This window comes from Schistocerca americana, chromosome 2 (assembly GCF_021461395.2).
Source record: "Schistocerca americana isolate TAMUIC-IGC-003095 chromosome 2, iqSchAmer2.1, whole genome shotgun sequence".
Taxonomy (NCBI): domain Eukaryota; kingdom Metazoa; phylum Arthropoda; class Insecta; order Orthoptera; family Acrididae; genus Schistocerca; species Schistocerca americana.
The window spans coordinates 572,208,941-572,214,940 of NC_060120.1; the positions used below are offsets into that span (position 1 = coordinate 572,208,941).

A 6,000-nucleotide genomic window follows, 5' to 3' on the forward strand; every position below is an offset into this window, starting at 1 on the left:
ATCCTCAGGTCATTCATATGTGAGTTCCCTAATCTTACAATAATTGTTGGCGGAGACTTTAATCATCCAACAATTAGCTGGGAAAACTACAGTTTTTTTAGTGGTGGGTGTACGACATTCTGTGAAACTTTACTAAAAGCCTTCTCTGAAAAAACTACCTACAACAGATAGTTTGGAACCCCACTCATGATGGAAATATATTGGATCTAATGGCAACTAATAGACCTGACCTCTTTGAGGATGTCCACATTGAAACCAGTATCAGTGGCCATGATAGGGTTGTGGCAACGATGATTACCAAAGTACAAAGGACAGCTAAAACTAGCAGGAAGATATGTATGTTCAGTAAACTAGATTAAAAAATCGCTAGTGGCATCTCTCAATGAGGAACTTGAAACTTTCAGCACATGGCAGGAGCATGTAGAGGAACTCTGGCTCAAGTTTAAAAGAATAGTTGACCACACACTGGATACCTATGTACCCAGTAGAACAGTTCACAATGGAAAAGGAACCTCCATGGTAAGCAGTTACTGTAGAGAAACTTCTAAAGAAACAGAGATTATGGCATAATAGGTGTAAAACATAGCATAGGGTGATAGATACACATTTGGCTGTCAAGAGAGCAATGCATGATACCTTCAATGACTACTTTAATAGAATATTGTCAAGTGATCTTTTACATAACCCAAAGAAATTTTGGTTGTACGTAAAGGCTGTTAGTGGTACCAAAGTTAGTGTACGGTCCCTAGTGAGTGAGACAAGAACTGAAATTGAGGAAGCAAAGCAAAAGCTGAAATCTTTAACTCCATTTTAAATGCTCCTTTACAAAGAAAAGCACTGGAAAATTGCCTCAATTTAACCCTCGTACAACTGTAAAGATGAATGAAATAAGTATTAGTATCAGTGGTGTTGAGAAACAACTGAAATCGTTAAAATTGAACAAAGCCAGATGGAATCCCTGTCAGATACTACACTGAATTTGTGGCTGAGTTAGCCTCTCTTCTAACTACAACAAAAAACTGTGCCCATTTTCTGGAAGAAGGCACAGATTGCACTCGTTTACAAGAAGGGTAGTAGAAGTGTTCCACAAAACTACTGTCCAATATCCTTGGCATCGATTTGTTGTAGAATCTTAGAACATAGAGGTATCTTGAACAGAATGACCTCCTCAATGTCAACCAGCACAGATTTTGAAAACATCGATCATGTGAATCTTAACTTGCACTTTTCTCAAATGACATACTGAAAGCTTTGGATCAAGGCAATCACATAGATTCTGCATTTCTTGATTTCCGAAAAACGTTTGACTCAGTACCACACCTATACTTATTGTCAAAAGTATGATCATATGGGGCATCAAGTGAAATTTGTGACCGGATTGAGGACTTTTTGGTAAGGAAGATGCAACATGTTATCATGGATGGAGAGTCATCATCAGATGTAGAAGTAACTTTGGGTGTACCCCAGGGAAGAGTGTTGGGACCCTTGCTGTTCATGTTTTATTCAATAACCTTTCAGGCAATATCAATAGTAAAATCAGGCTTTTATGAGATGATGCAGTTATCTATAATGAAGTACTGTCTGAAAGAAGGTGCATAAATATTCAATCAGATCTTAATAAGATTTTAAAGTGGTACAGGGATTGGCAATTTGCTTTAAATGTTCAGAAATTAAAAATTTTGCACTTCACAAAATGAAAAATGTAGTATCCTATGATATAATATCAATGAGTCACTGTGGTAACCAGCCAACTCATACAAATTCCTGGGTGTAGCACTTTATGTGGGGATATGAAATGGAATGATCATATAGGTTCAGTCGTGGTTGATTGGTTTATTAGTAGAATACTGGGGAACTGTGATCAGTCTACAAAGGAGATTGCTTACAAATCACTTTTGCAACTGGCTGTAGAATGTTTCTCAAGTGTGTGGGACTCAAAACAGATAGGACTAACATGGGGTATTGAACATATACAGAGAAGGGCAGCATGAATTGTCACAGGTTTGTTTAATCCATGGGATAGTGTCATACAGGTATTGAAGGAACTGTGCTGGAAGACTCTTGAAGATAGACATAAACTATCCTGAGAAAATCTATTACCAAAGTTTCAAGAGTCAGCTTTAAATGATTACACTAGAACATACTATAACCCCTACGCATTGCTCGCATACGGATTGTGAGGATAAGATTAGAATAACTACTGCATGCACAGGGGCATTCAAACAATCATTCTTCCCACACTCCATACATTAATCTACTAGGAAGAAACCCTAATAGCTGGTACAATGCACCTCATGGTGGTTTGTAGAGTATAGAAGTAGATGCAGACGTAGATGTAATTTGTCCACAATTTTTGGACAACATAGCCCCAGTTTGACAGGAAGAAGGGTGATCAAAAATTAATGTATGACATTTGGAAAAATAAGTTAAAATTAAAAAGGGAGAAGATTATATGTCATGAAGACGATCGACTATGGAATGACAATGAACAGATGCAAGGCAATCAGAACTAGAAGCAAATGATAGAGAATGCACAGTCAAGAAAAAAAAAACAGTATGACAATTTGCAAAATTTTTAAGAGAGTGGAAGAGAGAAGAACTAAATAGAATGGTAGACATTTGATGAGAGTGAAAACGTATAAGTTAAAAATACGCAGAGAATGAGAGAAGTAAAATTTCATCCCACCATAGATTGGTTTTCCTCCCATTATTTATAGCCTTGAATGACTTTTATACTAAATTTTTCATTATTCTCATATCTCCTTACCTTTTTGTCTGTATTGCTGGATGGAAGAATATCTGGTTCCAAAAATGAGTTATTTTGTCACTATCTGTGAGCATCTGCCTTCTTGCTGTTTAATAAATACAATCGTCTGACAGTGTGCAGAAACATATCTGACAAGAAAAGCACAGTGCATAGTAGGAAGGCTTATTCTTAAAATTTTATGATGCATATTACTTGATCCCAAATACGTCTTTCTCACATAATGATTACAGCAGTAAAATTAAAGAAGTTTCAGTTTCTATCGAGGTAGTCCAACAGTTTTTCTTAGTGCACCAATTACTAATGGAATAGCTAGGGTTAAACTGATGTAACCTGCACAACACATCATATAATTGTTTTTTCGATACAACTATAAACTAAGAATTGATTGTATCAGAAATCCAAAATAACCATGGCAGGAGGAAGGATAAATGGAACAGAAGAAAGCCTGCATAGTGCCACTGTCAAAAAATGGTTCAAATGGCTCTGAGCACTATGGGACTCAACTGCTGAGGTCATTAGTCCCCTAGAACTTAGAACTAGTTAAACCTAACTAACCTAAGGACATCACAAACATCTATGCCCGAGGCAGGATTCGAACCTGCGACCGTAGCGGTCTTGCGGTTCCAGACTGCAGCGCCTTTAACCGCACGGCCACTTCGGCCGGCGCCACTGTCATTCAAGGTTCTATTAATCTCAAAGTTTTCAGAACATTGCCCCAAACATTTGCTTCATAATTTTTTTTATTTCTCCATATACAAAACTACTGGCCAGAATGGAAACAATAGATCAGTGCACTGGAGGTTTGTCCAGAGCTGACATAATTTTATAGTCCTAAAACATTTCAGACTGCAAGTTTTATATTATTTTCTTGTAGTACAATATTACAAAAAGAAGCAATCAAACAATGGGGACTCCAGAATGGAATACCAACAATTTTGGAAAAAATATAGACTATTCCCTAATATTATAAAAAGGATAGATTCTGTCACCATGTAATGAAGATGTTGAGTCACAGACAGGCACAAAAAAAGGACTGCTATACATTTAAGCTTTCAGTCAAAAGGCCTAAAGTAAAAGATACACGCATATTTACAGAAGCATAACTCATACACACATGACCACTGTCTCTGGCCTTGGCACAGTGCAATCTAGCTTCAGCAGCCAATGACAGTAGTCATATGTGTGAGAGTTCTGTTTGTGTGAATGTGTGTATTTTCTACTTTAGAAGAAGGCTTTTCAGCTGAAAGCAGTCTTTTTCTGTGCCTATCTGCAACTCACCATCTACTCTATAAGGTGAGTACCAGCCTATCCTTTTCACAATATTGTCATTACTCCATCCTGGATTTTCCATGGTTTCATGCAGTATGGCTATTCTTTTCATTTGACTTGTAGTTAAAACAAACATTTATCTATTGGTAGTGCATCTGTATATTACAAAATAAAAAAAAATAAAAAAACATAAAAGGGTATCACATCCTGAACTGTAAACTCAAATAATTCCTTGCAACAAGTGAATAAGGATTTTGTACCTAGTAATAAAAAATTAAATTTTTACTCCATTCCCATCCTGGCCTGCCTGGCCTTGCTCTGGGTCTCAAGAAGTTTTGTCTCTTAAGTTGAAACAGCTTTGTTCCTGTTATGTCTTTCCTTACACTTACTGGAAAACAAAAAAAATCTGCACTTGAAAGCCAGCATTTATTTTTCCTTTGCAGTGTTTTTCATATGTGTCTCTTCTTGACACTTATGTAAGTTTACTACTTACAGCAAAAATCATATACAAAAAGAACCACCTATAGTTGTGCTTCTCATGCACAGAGAGTGCTTTGGATCAGGGCAACTAAGTCAGTTCCATACTATCTCCTGATGATTGCATCAGTTGTTACTCAAAAAGAGGAAATATGAAAAATAAATATTTGGAGAAGAAGTGAAATGTGTTCAGGTAAACATGCTGTAAACATCCACACTAATTTTCAAATATAAGTTAAATAATTAGATGTGTAGTTAAAATAATTAGTTAATTAACACATAATGCAAACACACAGTTGAAGAGGAATGGGAATATATTTAAATACTGTGTTATACCGAAATTTCAAGCAGATGGAGATATTATTCTTAAAGAAATATTTGCAGGCAAAATAAACTGCAAGAGTTGTCAATTTCGCATCTTTTGCAGAGTAATATAAGTTTTGGTGGTTAAATTACGGCAATATAAGAATAATATTGGTTTTAATTCACAGTTAACTTGCTTAAATAAATTGGAAAGAGAGCACTTCACAAAAACTGCAAACAATGAAACAGTAGCTGGGCAAAGGATCTACATGTAGCACTTATTTTAGTGTAGAGGGGAATGAGCTCCTTACCATAAGATTATCCTACAGTACTGCTGCAGCTCCTTTAAGAAACTGTTGGCATAAAATAATCTGTCAAAATATACAAACATATGCAGATAACAGTTATCAGAAATACTGCTGAAATGTTATCTTATCTCATTTTATCACTGCCTCAATATTTGTTTTCTCAGAAAAAACTAAAGTTTTCTGCTTTCTACTGATTTATAAATAGAAATTTCTTAGAAACAGGTAAGTGAAATTACATTCCTATTGCAAGTCCTTCAGGTCTGAGTTGTCCTCCTATCAACTGAAAAACTCCATGTACCAAAAGCAAATGGACACAATTTCTATTTAATATACCTACAGTGCTATATACAGTTTGTTTTGCATATATACTCCATGTGTGAGACAAAAAATAATCATCATGGATATGTAATACATCAAGCATCAGATGAGTAAAAACAATCAGCTCGGGCATAGCACTTTTATAGATTATTGTAATTACAAATAAGCACTCCACTCATAAAGAACAAGCTTTCAAAAATATTTTTGTTTCTATTTTAATTAGTTAATTTATTTAGTGTTATTTTTTAGTTTATTCTGTCGTTTTCATTTCAAAATACATCAGTACATGCTTTCAAATTGTTTTTCTATAGTACATACTTGTCACTCATGTCTAATAAATTGCAAAATTTCCATGTGAGCTGTCTTCTGTATGGACATATTGCAACATATCATACTTCTAATTACTGAAACTTGGGTCATTTTTAAAAGTGGCTAATACCTGATAGGAGTTATTACTGGAAAGACACATATCTTGTATACTCACAGTTAAAACTACTGTCTGAAATAAGTATGGGTAAAACTATACAAAAGCAGGGGGCTAGGGACACATAACATGTG

The 6,000-nt window shown here is 35.4% G+C and overlaps 1 protein-coding gene across 1 annotated transcript in view; it reads right to left on the reverse strand.

Annotated features, from left to right (window-relative positions):
• Positions 1–5,166, reverse strand: part of LOC124595801 — a 285,104-nt gene extending 279,938 nt beyond the window's left edge. The window contains exon 1 of the mRNA XM_047134690.1: positions 5,128–5,166. The gene's annotated coding sequence lies outside the window, so the exon portion shown is untranslated. The remainder of the gene's footprint in view (positions 1–5,127) is intronic.
• Between the last annotated feature and the right edge of the window lie 834 nt (positions 5,167–6,000).